Here is an 18023-nt window from a genome sequence, read left to right on the forward strand (position 1 = left end):
GTAAATAAATACCAGCTCAGGTGTGAGAAATATTTTAAAGTATAAATATTACAGTGCATGTCAAGAACTTTGTCATCATAATAGAGTTTCAGTATATGAAATGTAAACTTAGAACAAATTAGTAGTTGCCCATAAACACCTTTACAAAATTTATGTCTCTAGCTCTTTCCCCTGTCCAAACCAACTTTTAGGAGACACTCTGAAAACTAGAAACATTTCCTCACATATCCTTTACACATTTTGTGGGAAGCATAATGGTAGTGAATATGAAAAATATTCGATTTTATTTTGAAAGAAATCCTCAAGGGAATTTATTCAATGCCAGGGTCAGCTGTGAGTTTATACTCAACAGTCTTAGGTATAATTTAAATGCAAAATGTTTGGATGACTTAAGAAAACTAGAGGCATCTAAAAATAAACTAAGCCCTTAACTTCAATATTTATTTATTTAATTAAAAATATCTATAAATGTTGCTTATGTTTCCTGGAATGAAGTAAAATGTAGACTTGATCTTTGACACAAGGAAACAGTCTCACTAAGGATCAACACCCTGGACTGTGAACTTATCAAATAAAACTTGTATTTTTCCAAACATATAATATATTCTTTAAAAATATATTACAAAATTATAGAAGTAATGCTAGTTCATGAGAAAAATTTAGAGAAATTTTAAAAACATAGAGAAGAAAAAAAATCAACTCAACTCTATGGATTTATAATACCAAAAAAGGGGTTGTCTAAACTCAACTCCAAGGGTAAATCAGACAGACTGGATGGAGTCTTTGAGATTCACCCAAGCTTATTTGCAAGAAACCTAAGAGAAAATCCCAGCAAAGTGAGCCTGACCTCTAAGAAAGACTTAGTCACTGAAAGGGAGTTGCTATTCCAGATTCTGACTGCCACATGGGGTCTGATGCCAGGACCTGTCTCTCAGGCCGGCTCTTTATTAAAATCATACCTTAGTCCGACAGAAAGCTGGGAATCCATGGAAAGCTGTTCCAATAAAACTTAGTAAGCCCCAGAGGAATAAAAAGGATGGTGCAAGTATTCCTCCAACAGGCGGTATCAAAAGAGGGAAACAAGCCACATCTCCCTTTCATCCAGGAAGCTCCGAGGAGGTATCTGGTATCTGGAGGTTCTCAATGTCTCAGCTGGGGTGGGAGAAAATGGTGACCAGCCAATGCCCAGTGAGAACAGCTTTCCCCAGCTGAGCTAGGGCAACAGCAGAAGCAGAGGTGAGTTCTAGAACAAACTTGCAAATGCAAGAAAGAGATCCCCTGGCATATGAATCTGAGTGGCAAGAAATGTTGTTTTCTTTTAATTAGTATATCTTTGAGTACTAAAGAATTTTAAATTGATTTATAAGTTTGTTGGTCATATAGATCTTGTGACTTACCTGCTCATGTCTTCTTTTTCTGCCGCAATGTTCATTCTTTTTCTTTAAAATGAAGTCTTTATAAATCTGAAGATATTAACAATGTTTTTGCAAAATGTTGCAGCTATTTTTTATAGTTTGTTATTTGTTCTTTGATTTTATTTATGATGTTTTCCACCCAAATCTGTTTTCTTTTATATTTCCAGTCATCACACTCCAAGATCAGCTAGATACTCATCAAAAAGTTATTATATTTAACTCTATAAACCACATGAATACAAGTTTCTAATACAATAGCTATCTAACTCATTTTTGCATTTTTAAACCAATTAGCTTATTACCATTACTTGCATAATTCATTACTTCCTCACTGATTTGAAATTTCTCTTTACCATATTCATTTTATACATATACATCTATTTATTTATGTATTTATCATCTATCTAATCTTTTTGTTTCCAATTAATCTACCATAGATTCTACTGGCAGTGCCACACTGTTCTAAACAATATGATTTATACTTTACTTTCATATTTGATCATGTAATGGGCTTCATTATTCTCCTTTTAAAGAATATATTGCGTCCTCTTGCCATTTATTTTTCCAGATGTATTTTAGAATTAATGGTCAAATTTCTAAGTAAGAATCTGTGGATGTTAGATGAAAATTTCATTAATATATGGGAGAAGTGACAACTTTACAGTGTTTCATCTTCAAACAAAATTTTTCTCTCTTTATTGTTTTATGGTTTCCTTTTCAGTAAAGCTTTGTAGATCAGTTTCTGCATTTTTCTTAGTAAGTTTATTCCAAATTAGTATATATATTTTGTATCTCTTGTGAGGGATCTTAAACGATTATATTTCCCTTAATGATCTATTCTGGTACGTAGAAAAAATAAATGATCTCTCTATATTTATTTTAACATAAAATTCTTGAATATCTCCTTAGTCACAGTATCTATTCCTAATGCTTTATAGATGATGACATTTTAAGTTTTAGGTAAAGAGAAAATCCCACAAACCTTATCATTAAAGCTGCCTGTAGCTCAACCATTTCATCTCTATGTAAAATCGGTCAAGCAATATTATCTCTGAAGCTCAGTGTTCTTGTCTACAAAAGGGGCTTGATTTTTCCCTTGACATGGTCAGTGTGAGCAAAGTGAAAGAATTTTTTAAAAGCACAGAGTTCAAATATACCATACAGTAGGAAAGGAAGAAAAATGTTAGTTCCTCCTCCTCATCCTGTTCTTTGTAAAAAAAATATGACTTGGGAACTTCATCCTTTAAATATATGAACTGGAAAAAAATAACTGTCTATAAACACCTACACATATAGCCCTTAAGTGCATTTGTATTATTTATTTAGCTAACTTTTCAACTGGTCTAATCAATAGTTGGTGGCAAAATACACATATATGTATGTTTCCGAATATATATTTTATAATCAATAGTATTACATTACTGATGAAATACCAATGACTATAATTTCAAAGTTAATGAATTAAGCCACAGAATTGACCTATAGAACCATGGCAAGATTACTGAGCGCTTTGCCACTAATGGCAGCCTGCAGTCAGGGACTTTATTTGTTAATTGCTCAAATATTCACTGACTGAGCACCAGCTACCAGGCACAGTGCTGGGCACTGAGGATGTGAGGGCGACAGTCTCTGTCCACTGAAATGGCATTTCCAATCATATCTTAAGCAATCCAGCAACTCAACTGTCATTAAAGCAGTGGCTTCCTCCTCTGGATTGTCAAATAATGCATCCAATCACCCACTTCTTTATCCTGAGCAGCTGCTCTCACCTAGCTGACTTTCTCGGCTTTACTAGCTTAATAAATGGTCCTCAGCCTGAGCAGCCTGAAGCAAATACTCGGGAGTTCCACTTTTATTTCTGAATTTAACTGCCGAAATCTTGATTTCATTTTATGTTGATGCCTCAAGAGCTGACCTAGGGTAAATGGAAGCTACCAACTGCCAACTGTGCTGTCAGCTGCGTGGTGGGGTCAAAGGTGCTGGCTGAGCTTGCAAATTCTGATGGTTTGCCATCAGTGAAGGTATTTGCCTTAGAGGGAAATAGCGCCCCGTACATACTTCATCCCACAGTGCTGCTGAATGCGCCAATTTCAGGCAATGCCCAGTTTGGAAAAAAGAAGAAGTACAAAGAATGATGTTTCCTTGACCCTTCCCAAAATACCTAAACCACCTGCACTTACCAGAGCCATCCTCGTCTTTGCCTAGGGCACGCCCTCATGCATTAACAGTAGAGAAGAAGCAAGTTTCTGTTTCCTCTGAGTGCTGAGAAGTGGCAGGACAGCTGGTTTCCATGAGCAGAGCGCATATTCCAACCCTGCAAAGAAAAGCTAAAAAACCCACAACGCTCTTTTATCTATTAAACTAAGGGGTTTTATTACACTCTGTGCATTCAATACATTTATCTAAATTTTCCTCACATTGCATTCTTGTCAATGAAAGATTGTTCTTGCATTTAAAAAAGCTGACCTTCAATCAAACATAATTTAAATGTTGAATTTCGGATTTTAAAAGAGTGGTTAACATCTTGGAAAAAAAAATCTGTTGGTAAAATCGTTTGACAAATGAGGTCAAGCCTGATTTAGCTGTAGGAATCATTGTCATATCAATATGAGAGTGGAAATTCCACTAAAAGAAATGTTCTTTTTCTCTTAAAAGATGCATGCTCTGATCCACATTGTGGCATATGGTGAAAAGCTCAGTAACTATAAATGTTACTGATGACTCTCACCCCTGGTTTAACTCTGGGTTTTTCTAAATGCTTATGTAGTGTACAAATTATCTGCTGAAGTGTAGCCAAAGGTGCCAAGTGAACAGTGCAAGAGATGTCAGAGGGAGTGAAATTTGGAAATGAAATAGCAGCCTTTAAATAGCCTAACTGCGTACATAGTGATATGACTTCAGTGGGTGTCTAGTCACCACTAATAGGCTACAAAAGAAAAATCCTTAGAAGGGTTTAATCCAGAAGCAACTACCTTTTTACCACCACTATTTTGCCACTAACATAATTACCATGCTACCTTCAAGATTGATTCTTTCTTCCTTTTTTGGTTCACTTTCTGTCTTCTCTTTCTCTAGAAAACTGTCAAAAATTCAGGCTCTGAATGATTTGCCATTTGAATCAGTTTGATCACTGCGATCATAATTTAGAAACTTTTAATGGAAAAGAGAACACAAGTAAGTATTTGTAGGAGTTTTAAGGGTTGAAGATAATATAAACCAGTTTTAGTAGTATTTTTGCTAATAAAATTTTGAGGCATTGGGTAAATTAAGATCCATTTACATGAAAGATGTGCATAAAACTATGGAAAAGAAATTAATATTTATTAGCGTCCTAATATGTGTCAAGCACTGTGCTAAGCACTTTACACATTTTTTTTCATTTATTCTTTTTAATAACCTGAAGAAATATGCACAATTGTCCTCAATCTACAGGGCAGGAAACTGGAAACTCACACAGATTAAGTATTCAAGTTTAGGGAGAAACTGCTTTTAAGTGGCAGAATCTGGATTAAAACTCAGTTTTCCTGGATTAAAATCCAGGTCAGCTGAACACAGAGCTCTTTCTCTTTCTATTATATCCCACAGGATATCCCATTTAATGAGAAATTGAAAAAGTAAACATTTCAATTTAAATACACTTTCCCTCAGTAATAAAAACAACAAAAAAATTGAAAAGAGTAATCAAAATTAGGTAATATTGACATCAGTTTCTAAAAATATTTGTTTCATGAAATAATAAAAACTTTTCTCTTTAATAGTAAATGGTCTGATAGAGAAGTTCATTTTTGTTATTATCAAAACATAGATTAAATGACATTAATACTTACAGCAAAATTAAATATATTAATAGGTTCATAACATAAACACAAATGTATGCAGATCTGCTACCACATTTAACATAGAATGTACCTTCTCTTGATTTATTTTTAAATTCTTAGTGACCAAGAGAAAACAAAAGTTCCTTTCTTTATCCTCTCTCAACCTAGTCACTCATATTTGATTTAATATCCATAACTCTCAAATACATTTTGTGCTGTTGGTTATGTCTATATTTAAAAAGGAAATCCAAAACCATAGTAAGATTTATTTTTTAAATTTGTTAATGTGTGAATGGTGGAAACATTGGTATAATTCTGGTGAGGGTGGGGCTGGAGATGGTGAGGCATCTAGTATCTAAAGCGCTCCTCCATCTCTTCACTTGTAGTTGGTAGTGTTGATTTCCCAAAGAGGAAATGCCTCGGAATAAAGCTCACACATTCCCCTTGATATACCATAGTCTGGTCACAGTTGGAAATGGCCCTTTAAGAACACAGAACCATCAGAAAGCCCCACTGGAGGATATTCTCATGCCAACCAATGGTGTTCAGCCCCCTGGTAAATCAGAAGTTTAGGGCCAACATTCACAGATCTTTCCAGATTTATGATGGGGTTATGTTCCAATAAATCCATTGTTGGTAGAAAACACCTAACCTACTGAACATCATAGCTCAGCCTAGCCTACCTTAAAGATGCTCAAATACCTTTACATTAGCCTACAGTTGAGCAAAATCACCTAACACAAAGTATTTCATAGGCAGATTTTTGACTCTGCAGAAGGTTGGTACTCCTAACCCCTGCTTTGTTCAAGAGTCAAATGTATAAATAAAAGATTCTTTTCAAATTTTATTTAGACAAAGAAAGGGATAGACAAATCTTCTCATCTACAAACTTGCATTCTTCTTCAATAGTCTTAATTCACTAGTCAGACGGTTACTGACTGACTGCTGTGTGCATGGCCTGGCAAAACACGGCACAATTTTTATACTCAAAAAATCTGCATCATCTGTAGAGTCAAAATTAAGGCAAAAGCGAGGAATCTGTAATTGTAGATTTTTTTACAAAACAGAAGGTCCATTTTGAGTGGTCTACCATTTAAAAATTATTCACATTTTTGAGTTTCTTTTCTTGGGTAATAGTTCAAAAATGTAATCTTTAATTTGAGAGCTTACTTACTTCAACTTTTTATCAAGTACTCTTTATTTAGTGCAGCTACAGGTATATAATTATGTCAATATTCTATAAAATACTATTACATTTCCCTAAGAGGTCAAAATACATACATACATACATACACACACACACACACACACACACACACACACACAGATACTCTTGAAAGTGAAAATAAACCCCCAAATCAAGCTTAGAAAACCCAAAAAGTAATATGTTGAGCCAAATTAGGAATATATTGTGCTTGTCACACTATTTTCAGAATGTAGTACTCCCCTCACCTCCCCCTCGTCTGTGAAACACATCTGTGATTTCTTTACTAACCATTTTCCAGCCTCTTTCATAAAATAACGGTTGTGTTCTGGTGTTTTTCATTTTGAATACTTTGAGCATGTCTCCCATCTCATCCACTGCCACATTGTTAAATCTAAAGTAGAAAGAGAGAGTGATCGCTCTGGTGTCTCCAGTTGGCAGCAGAAAATGTGTTGTTTTCAATTACTAGGTATAAAAACTCAGCCAAAGGGAAAGCAACTTTTTGGATGATGGGCCTAGAGAAAGAGCTACCACAAATGTAGACTGGAAATGACAACTCCAGAATCAAGCCTTGGTCAGGAATTCTCAAAAGTGACACCAACTAAGACTGAAGACTCTCCCCTTGGTTTTGCCAAGTCATGGAAAGGAAAATAATTTGTCTTCTAGACACAGCCCAGATCCCTCTGGAGTGACGTCTGACAAAGGAAGTTCATTTGCCTGGCCTTTTGTTGCAAGGGATGTCTGCTCCCTATAATAGTAAAACGTTAACACAATACAGAAGTCTTGCTAATATAAAGGATTTGCGATTAACACTCTCCATCAATTCTGATTTTCCATATTTTTTTTAGTAGAACCAGGTTTGCTAATAAATTGCCAGCTGTTAAAGTCACTAAGCCTATTTTCATCACAACCACCACATAACAGGACCCCTGCAAATACCTAAGGCCTGCTTTTCTCTCATTGTACATTTTATATTGTTTCAGATGAAGTGGCCCCTCCGCCAACATTTCTTGGGCTTCATCGTTAATGACTTAAAATACAGTTACAAGGTTCAAGTGGTAAGTTGGCAGACTTGGAAGCAGTATGGCATCCCAGGCCAGTCCCTCTCCCTTCGAAGCCTGGAGATGATTTCACAAGAGAAAAAGAAAGAAAGACAGAAATAACTAGATGTCAGAGGAGCCACTCCAAACATGGACCAATCACTGTCTTGCCCCAAAATACAGATTTTCAAGATAATGCTTCATCGGAAGGCAGGTTGGAAAAGAGGGAAATGACTGATTTCTGAGGGGAAAAAAAGTAGTGCTCACTAAATCAAATCATGAGCAACCCTGTCATAATTAAGGAAAATGTGAAGTTTAGATCTTGAATCACGCTCAAGAAAATCTATTTGTTATAAGAATCACAGATTTTCTGTCTTCTCTCCTCCTCACCAACTCCCTTCAAGAGAAAGTAAGCAATTTCTTGAAGGAGGTTTGCAAAAAAAAAAAAAAAAAGATAATAATAATAATACAGAAAGATTTTGAATATTTGGAGATTTCATGAAAATCATGTGCTAACAGCTCTAACTTCTCAAGAGCAGTGAGCTTTGCCCCTGAGAAAACATTATTTTCATCACACCACTGGCTCCAGCTAAAATGCTGGTTTTGACAAGCTGTGTTCCTGGTAAAATGTTATTGTTGGCACATGTGGATGGTGGGGAGACAGCTTTGGGAGGCTCCCTCTCGAGTGGAGATGTGCAAATTGACTACAGCACCTGTGGGAGAGTCAGGTACCTCTGACCCAGATTTGCTCTGTTTTCTAGCACCCTGTCCCTTTGTTCTGTAATGAGAGCCAAATGTTCCCTTTCTCCAGTCCCTCCGGCCCTGTAACTTGACGCCTGATCAGCCTCAAACGGGCCTCCTCTCCCATCCCCGCTCCTAGGCCCTGTTGCTACCATTGGCCTGAAATTGAAAAGGAGTTTAAAAAAAGCCCAATGTTCTCCTGAGTGTCATGCTAACCCTCTAGCTCCCTGTGTTCTGAGATAGCTGTGCTCTGATGACTTTTTTTATAGTGAACCAGAGCGTTTGCAGGTCAGGTATGCAAGCGAGACTTTTATTTGTTTATTTTTACAGAGAGTCATCAATATTTTGGGGGCAGAAGATAACTCTTCTCTCTAATGAAAAGTCCACTGAATTTTATCATGCTGCATAGAACTCATAGCAGGAAATGGCTAGCCCGACTGGGCTCACTGATGCTGCATTGTAAGCCCGTGTTTTCCTGGCCATTTCTCCTTCCATTTCAATAAAGGCACAGGGAAGTGAAACCCTTACAATGTGCCAGAGCAGTCTGTGCCATGCTCCAAAGTACATCTGAAATTGTCAGGCTGTGGCTTGATGTGATTTAGAAAGTTTATCCTTTACCTAAGCCCACCTCCCCATCTGACCCAAAGCCGGTGCCCACACAGAGATCAATCAACCGCTCTTCTGCTCAGCGAATAACCAGGGCTCTGCCCTGAAATCAAAGCAAGTGTTAGGAAGGTTGCAGCAAAAAATGTAGGGAGTCATAAATGCTGTGTGCAGACAACCTGTGTTAAGGGTTCTTAACACTGGCCATGCCACCCCTAACCCAACCTGCCTTCAATCTGATCAGTTAAATTGGCCTGAAAAGTTCAAGACCTTTACTTCTGCTACTTTTAAACAAGACCACAAGAAATTTGGTCTCAGATCTGTCAAACTAGGCCCTACTTTTCTAGGCATCCCCACCTTCCATTTCTGTTGACTCCCATAGAAATTTTATATTATTGTTGTTGTAATGTCATGTATTTTTGAAAGATTACCTCTCGGCCAGGGCAAAGAGTTAGACTAGAGTAGAAGAAACCACTCTGGTTTCAGTATTCCAGGTGAAGAGGAAGAGTCAAATTTAAGAGCTATTTGCAATGGAGATGTTGAATATAGTCATGATTTATTAAACCATAGGCACTGTGCTAAGCACTTTACATGCATTATCTAATTTACTCCAAACCACAATCCTATGATATAAAAACTATCTTAGCCCTGCTTTGTAGATGAGGAAATTCAGGTGTAGAGAAAGATGAAGAACTTCCCTATGCCAATGCATGACTGAGCTGGGATTTACATTAAAGTTTCCCTAATTCTGAAGCTCAGATTCTTAACAGAAATGCTGAACAGGATTTGGTAATTGATCAGATGCTGGGAAGAGAGACAGATCTTGGGGTCAGAGTAAAGATACTGTATTGAGCCTAGAAATATGAATTAAGATTCATAATAATACACAGAGCGAAAAAGTGACTTTGGCAATCTAGATCAACTCTGCCATTTTACAGATGAGAAAACTGAGGGTCAGAGGTGACCTAATCTATGCATGGTCACATAGGGTAATATTGGCAGAGCTCAAGCTGGAAACCAGCTCCTCCAAGTCCTAGGCTGTGTTTTTCCACTTTTTCCATTTATTTAGCATTTTGAGCATCTTTAGTCTGCTAATTTCTTTTCAAAAGTTTTAACTAAAAACAGAACATTGCATCCATAAACAAGTCTTTATAGCACAGGAATTTCTATACCTGCTATTGGTAGGTACCACTGATCATCTCACCCCTGCTTCTGTGTCATTTTCAAGGGCCAGCTATCAGGCCAGAAGGAGGAAATATTCAAGTATTAGACACTGAGGTCCCTGAAACAAATGAACCAGCTAGCTGGCTGCTTGGAATATTTTGTTCAGAGTCTCCAGAAAAATTAGGTGAAATAAAAGAAAACTTTAAAATCCAATGTTTTGTTTTCCAATGTAAATTCCATGTTAAACATTTTCTGTGCCTTTCAAATTTGTTGGGGGTTGGGGGTCAGTAAGTGTGGCCTGCCTGACTCATGTGGGACAAATTAGCCACCTATGCCTTTCCCCTGACTAAACCACCAAATTTCTAATTAAAGGCGAATAAGAGTTTGTGTGCACTTGTTGTGGGTAAACACTAATTTACTTGGCCTGTGTTTGGGTGCCCTGTTCTGGGCAAGAAGCTTTATTTGTGTACACTTATTTAATTTTCACAATTATTATATCCATTTTTCAGATAAGGAAACTGAAGATAAGAAATAGGTTTGTTTTTTTTTTGTTCAAGTTGATACGGCTAAGTGGAAAATATCCTGATGTCAGTTCATCTGCTCCCTAAAGCCCCCAATCTTTCCACCACAACATGCCTCCCTTCATTTGCACTTGTTCAAAGGCCCACAGCGCAAAGTCTAAACTGTGAAGAGGACACGTGACCCTCTTATGGCCCAGCCCCTGTCTGTACCTCCTCCCTCCTCTCTCCCCACTTTCTAGAAGCAAACACCCTACATGTAGACACCGGGGACAATTTCCCTCATCTTCCCAGCAGTCCCAGGCCTTATAGCCTTTTTTTCCCTCTTCCTGGAAGTCTCTCTCCTCACCAAATGTACAGCTCTCTTACAGACAGTCAAGGAAATGAAAAACATAATGAATGTTTAATCTAGATCAGCCTCTTTTACTTCTAGAAGACACTGGCTTTTCTCCACTGTATTATTTTTCTTGGTTTCAGACTCAGTATAAAACTATGTGACTGCAAATAGAAGACTTTTCAATGCACACTCAAAAAAAACCAGTAGACTTTGGGATAGAATGAACACTTGGGTCTGCTGCTGCTTCAGCACTGCTTCTCCAGATGTGTCCGTCTATGGCACTGTGTCATTCAGGCACTGTGTCCAGTGTGATGCACAGAGAAAACCAATGCTGGTTGGCAATCTCGACTCACAAATATGGTGGGAGCTGATTCTGTACTCTGTCTGGTCCTGCCAAAGCCAGGGCCCAAGGTACATACACCTGACCTGGGAGGGAAGTTTAAGTCCACCTGAGGCTGGACAAAAATATAAAGTCAGACATAGTATCTTGATGTATCTCAGAAAGTAGAAGAAGGCTATTTAGACTGAAGAAAAATGTATCTTATCGCAAGAGGTAGCACACGTGAAGAAATAAAAGGAAATACGTATAAAAAACTGAGATCTCAAGAGAGAGCGCTCCAAGAAATTTGGAAAACAAGGAAAGGAAGCAAGTAATATAAAGCCTCAAACACAACAATGCAACCATGCGCAGGGAGTCACAAGTCTAGGGGACACTTCACCATCTCCTCCTTCTCCCCATCATCCTCATTTTAACTCTACCAAGAATAACATAAATTTCAAGTATTAAATCTAACACAGATAATAATAAAGGAAATCAAATTTTTTTTAAAAATCTGACACATTGTAAATCAACTATACTTCAATTAAAAAAAGAGAATAACATCAATTTCTATCTCATGTCTTCAAGAAAGCACAGCAGCTTTCAGCAGGTGGAGTTGTGAACAATGTCCTTTTCACAGGCATGATTTTGGCCCTTAATACATAGGAATCCACCTACTTGAAGGAAGGCAACTTGTGAAAAATCCAAAACATCACACAGCTCTTCAGGATTGCAAATACCACTGTGGGACTAAATCATCTTACGTTGTATTACAGCAAAGTCTCATGTGAAGATATTTTTGGAAAATTCCATTGTATCTCAATTGACCTCCATGAACTAGCTATAAAAGGAGCCCTGCTGAGAATAATTTTGGAGAAGGTTCTTTTCTGATATGTGGACTATAACCCCTATTTCATTTGTTCCTAAGTTCTGCTTTTACTCATACTTTTCTTTGTTCACAGCGGAGACCTTCTGTTCCAAATAGACTGGGGAGCTAACATGCTCACACAACTGTCAGAGTTCCAAACTGTCTTCTCCTCTTGAGAGGTCTCTCCTATTTCTTGTAGGTGGCACAGAAAGTAAAGTGGAATTTGAAATAAATATTCTCTCAAACATATCAAATATAGAAATGTACAAAGAGAATGTTTAAACCCAAAGGGCAAGTGAAGAAAGCAGGAGCTGGAAGGCAAAGGCAGGGGAAATTTGAGGAACTCAAGTTTCATGGGGATGTTAGAAAAAAGAAGTCTATGTAGACAGAGGCTCGTGCCAAGGCACGACATAAAATAAATACTAAAAAGTTCAACACAGACCTTCAACTATCAAACAACATATGGAATTTCCTTTAAAGTCTACTGGAATTTTCACCAAAAGCAGATCAATAGGGATAAACAGCAGTTTATTAGAGATGGCACAACCCTAATGAATTACATTTACTCACAGATTCAGCTTATTATTCAGCCTATAAAGTGCCGAGCCAAAGGAAAGACTACTAATAGAGACCCCTCTTCACAAAGTTTACATTCCAGTTGGGAAAACGAACATTTAAACACATAATAGAGAGTTACAGAGGAGGTAGTATACACAATAATCAAAGTACAGACAAAGCATGGTGGGGCCCAGAGGCGGGGGTGGTTAATTATCTGGAGAGTGGTCAGAGCAAGCTTCCCAGAGGAGGTGACTGGAAAAACTGATCCTGATGGATGACTAGGAGGACCAACATTTCGAAATGACCAAAAAGACATCATGTACCACAGTGATTCCTGTTCATGCGGAGCAGTTTGGGGTATGAAAACTGGAGGAGCTATTCAATTCCACTGAACAAGCATGTGTTCAGAGCTTACTTCTGTCCCTTAGCACCATGTTTAGTTTCTTTGGGTATTAAGTAAACAAAAAGAAATAAAAGGACTCTGCCTGCTATGATTTGTAATCTTAACTGGGAAAAAAAAAAAGGCTTACACACATGAACTAACAAGAGAATAACGCAGATACTAACTGCATTACTAATATATATACTACTAATATATATAAAATAGATAAACAACAAGTTTATACTGTATAGCACAGGGAACCATATTCAATATCTTGTAGTAACTTATGGTAAAAAGGAATATGAAACTGAATATATATATATATATATATATATATATATATATATATATATATATATGTTCCTATATGACTGAAGTATTGTGCTGTACACCAGAAATTGACATAACATTGTAAACTGACTATACTTAAGTAAAAATGTATTTTAAAAAAGATAGGCTTTCCTGAAAAATAGAATGAATGAATGAATGAATGAATGAATAAATAAATAAATAAAGAAGTAAATAAATAAAACAGTACAATCAAGTGCTAAAGTTTGTGTTGAGACACTAAGTACTATAAGAGGCTAACCTTTGAAATTTTGTTGTTTATGATATTACTAGGGAAGACAGTGGAGGGTCTATTTTTAAGAAATATAATGGGTGGGAAACTGGTAATTATAGCTCATCTAATTAACATTTGTTCCAGATAATTCATTGGAAATGAAATGCTTGATTGTTCAGAGAAAAACTGGCAATGAAGCAAATCTTACCAGAGATTATTTGCCAAACAAAACTCAGTGTTCTTTCTTTTAACCTCTAATGGAATAGATTGTGAAGTGTCTTTTGCTTTTTTCCCATGATCTAGCTGAACTTTGAGAAAGATTTTGAGATCACATGGTCAGCTTCTTGTTAAACCTGACTGAGTATACTTAAGCAATTATTGAGGCTGAGAATTGGATATCAGGTAGCAATTTAAGAATAGGATTTCACTGAACCACAACAACCAGGTATGGGTTTATTTCTGTGACCCATGAACAGGGGCCAGGCCTGGTCAAACCACGAGACTCTCTGGGAATAAGTGACCGCAACAAAGGAGCAAGTCAGCAGAGATGAGGGCTATATAACTGGCCATCTGTAGTCCACTGGTGACCAAGAGGGGAATAGAGGTAATGGGGAGAAAAAAAGAGACTACAGGATAAACAAATTGCTACATAAGTGTATAAATGAACAAGCACTCTACCTGGAGTTTTAAAAATATAAGAATCATCTTGATATCTAGCAGAACTTCTCTTTAATAGACTAGCTCTAACAAGTAGCCATAAATGTCTTTAATTAATCTTCTAAAATGGATGAGCTAATTATTACTTTCTAAAAAAAGTTTATTTAGTATGTAAATATGTCAAAACATTGATTGTTTGGCTATAGGGAGTGGAAGATAATGACAGAGTCTTTGGTGGTATTTCGGTGCTTAACCACTAGTTAGCGCCATCAGTGACGCAGTGAAGCTACAATGCCAAATATAGCTGGTTAAGAAAACTTCCTTATGTTTTTAAAATAAAAAATAGGTAGGGCCAAAGTGTAGACATTACCCCTCAGGAGACCTGAACACATAAGCCCAGCTCATACATTCAGAATTCTCTGTATAATCTCAAATTGATCCAGGCCGTGGTTCTCTCTCATTCATTTTCTCCCCTCTCTCTGTCTCCCTCTCAGGGTGGAGAGCTTAGATCTCTTTGTGTTCTTCTTTAAATGTGATGGTATTCCAAGAATAATTTACTCACTTTATCTTCCTAGAGATCAGATCTTATGGTTGTAGTTAACCTTATCACCCTGCTTATGAAGAGGTCTTGGTAGATAATCCTCCCTAGGATCAATTCAACCTTATTCAGCTTCAGGAAGTGAGCAGTCAATCTCTCTCCTTGAGTCCATCTTCCTCTTGCCTTCCCAGACTGTAACTTTTCTCTCTCTTTCACTTCCAAACCATGAACATCTCACAGGAGTCAACCCTAGGGTATGAATAACCAAGATTACTGCCCCTTCCCACTCTACTTCCCATGATGGAAGTGAGGATAGTATTTATCTTCCAAAAGAAAGAAAAATTTTTAGCCATAGAAATGAAGCAGTAGTGGTAAAATTTTCATCACTAGTTAACAATAAGGAAAGAATCGGCCAAAGTGAAGAGCTTTTTTCTAGTACTGCTGAAATTACCCCATACTGTGATTGTCTTTTCTCACCGAGAGCTGCTGACCTTGCCTTCACCTCCAAAAAGATGATTTTTCTACCAAGTGACCAAAAAAACCACTTAATGGTAGACAGATGAGAGAAAAATAGTCTCTGGAGGTTTCTATGATTTATTCATCTGCCCTAATACAAATATATAATTTTGCTTTCTACCTGACAATTATCATACCAGCACTAATATACCATCCTCACAATTTATTCCTAAGTAGAACAGAGACTCAGAAGTCAGCTTTATCATCATATACAGAGAACATAAATATTATATATTATGTAATATTTTAAATTAACACAATTATATTAATATGTAATTATATTAATATACTTAAATTAATATTTAAATAGAAATATTATATTTATATAGCTATTACATAGTATAGTAAATATAATTATTATAATGTCATATTCATTATACATCATATAAAATATATGTATTAATATCTTAAATCTATCCATGCCCATACTTTCAATGCAGCTTAGTGTAGTTGAGATTGCAAAGGAAATTAGCGTAATACATGACAGACCATACAGGCTTGGGTAGCCGTTACAGCCAATCTTGCAGACCCTTGTGGACTTCAACAGCATGGAGATTTTTACCCTCACTCTTTTCCCCTCCTTTTCAAATTGGCATTTACCAAAATACAAGAGGAAATGAATGATATAAACCACTTTCATGAAATACTGCTGGTCTGGCTTACACTCCCAGTCATCTATATGTATATTCATTTTTATGGCATAAAATATTATGATTATACCATACATTTTTAAGATAAAATGGTTTTAAAAATTGGAGAAACCAGCAGAAAAAGAAGGAAATATTGGGATTATGGATCAATCCTTAATTCAAAAGGTTTTTCACTGTGTCTGTTCTCAGGGATGGCAAATCAGATACCTAATCTCACACAGAGGCAGTGGGATGTCACTTTGTTGTAGAAAAGATGAAAATCCTCCTACTCTCAGGCTTTTTGAGGTTTTGTGGGTTTGAACAAGACCCTTACTGCTATTTGGACTTGGGTTTTGTGGTTAATATATGATAAAGGGGTTATTACACAGTGATCCTTGAGTGTTTAGGTCAGCTGTGGCAATCAATCAAGAGACACTTTTTTTTTGGCAGCATACTCTTCCAAAAAAAATTCTCTGGCAGACTCAAGTTAGTTAGCTATGACAGAGTAACCTCTATGTCAAGCAATATACTTGATAAATTTTGCATATGCTATTGACTGACAGAAGCTCTAGCATTCTGGTAAGTAGCCACGTAAGCTTCAAAGAGCATGGAAACCTCTTTCTTCTCCCCAAACTAAAGGTGGTGAAATTAAATACATTATATCCAAGAAAGTTAAAAGAAACACTTCAGGAGTTAGCTCACGTTTTGCTATCCTTTCTCAGTTCCTTTTCTTTATTCTATTGTAAGTAATCTCCCTAAAAGATCATTTTCATTAAGATAATTTATATTTCTAAGTGATTCAGCTCCATTTAACAAAAACCTCCTAGACTCCTAATACATACTTGGTGTGGTGCTAGGGGTCGCGGGAAGACAAAGATGGACAGGATACTTACATCTCATTAATATTCAACTATATAGTTGTTTAATTTTTCAGAATCAACAAGGAGATCAAAAGGATGGCCAAAAAGGGGATACTGTCTTTATTTGATTCTAGGTTTATCTTGGTTTGTGTTTCCCTCTAATAAGATACTGGCATATGGTGATTTCTGCTTCTCAACCTTGTGGAAAAAAAAAAAAAAAAAGACAATCTAAGGAGCAGCTAGACTGCTGCTGAATGACCCTTATGCTAGACTTTCTCAGTGATTTCAAGTAATTCTAATTTTTCTTATTCTAATTTTGGTAAGGATAGGAGAATTTACCATGGCCTACAGTGTGGTCTGTTATGTTAATTCTGTTCTCGGGAAAAAATGGAGAGAAAAACGTATCCATCTTGAACAAAAATAAATTCTCATGGATTGAGTAAGAAAAAAGGTAAAGCTAACTAAAGAGCCACTGATGTTGGCTTCTGAATTAACTCAATGATTCTTTTGTTGGTAACAGAACCCATTAAGAAGATAACTTAAATATAGACAGAGTGTCCACTGACTTTCATGTGATGCCCATGCATCCTTTAGGATAAAATATAGATGATTAATTCCTAAGTTGATTTTTCTAAGAATATATTAAAGGAGAAGTGACAAAGATTCTGTGTATGGAAATGACTACACACAGCAGCACTATCTAATAGAAATCTAACGCAAGTTCCATATGTAATTTTGGATTTTCTAGGTGCCACTGTCCATCAGAAATGCAATGTAAGCCACAAATGTAATTTTTAATTTTCTAGTAGCCACATTACAAAAAGGTAAAAAGAAAAAAGAGATTAGTTTAACACTATTTTATTTAACACAACATTTCAAAAATATTATCATTTCAAAATGTAATCAGCATTTAAAAATTGAGATCTTTTATGTTCTCTTTTTCCTCCTAGGTCTTTGAAATTCAGTGTGTATTCTTCATTTACAGCATATCTCAATTTAGACTGGAAACATTTCAAATGTTCTCTAGTCACTTACGGCTAGTGGCTATCTTAGCGGGCAGCATAGATCTACATAATTCTTAACACGGCAAGGGATGCTGCCATCAAACTACACGAGACTACTAGTGGACCTTCTGGGTCAGTGAACCAACTGATAATGAGAAACTTTGTATCATTTAAAGAAGCTTCAAATAATAAAAACAAAGTAGAAACCCTACTTTTGGAGATAACAGACAAGATAATCCAATTGAAGTCTTGTCCTATACTACGATGGGAGCAAAAATTTCAATTAAACT

The 18023-nt window shown here is 36.5% G+C and overlaps 2 long non-coding RNA genes across 3 annotated transcripts in view; one reads left to right on the plus strand and one right to left on the minus strand.

Moving 5' to 3' along the window:
• LOC141578351 (uncharacterized) overlaps positions 1-1099 on the minus strand; it is a 40474-nt gene extending 39375 nt beyond the window's left edge. The window contains exon 1 of the long non-coding RNA XR_012508586.1: positions 960-1099. This is a non-coding gene — a long non-coding RNA (uncharacterized LOC141578351). The remainder of the gene's footprint in view (positions 1-959) is intronic.
• On the plus strand, positions 1099-8742 carry LOC123619817 (uncharacterized). Of its 2 annotated transcripts, XR_006728549.2 has the most exons (4): positions 1099-1236; positions 4491-4589; positions 7421-7495; positions 8549-8742. It is a non-coding gene; the product is annotated as an uncharacterized LOC123619817 (long non-coding RNA). The 2 variants fall into 2 exon arrangements; XR_012508585.1 differs by lacking the exons at positions 7421-7495; positions 8549-8742 and adding an exon at positions 6907-7326.
• The last annotated feature ends 9281 nt before the right edge of the window (positions 8743-18023 follow it).

This window comes from Camelus bactrianus, chromosome 8 (genome assembly GCF_048773025.1).
Source record: "Camelus bactrianus isolate YW-2024 breed Bactrian camel chromosome 8, ASM4877302v1, whole genome shotgun sequence".
Lineage (NCBI taxonomy): Eukaryota > Metazoa > Chordata > Mammalia > Artiodactyla > Camelidae > Camelus > Camelus bactrianus.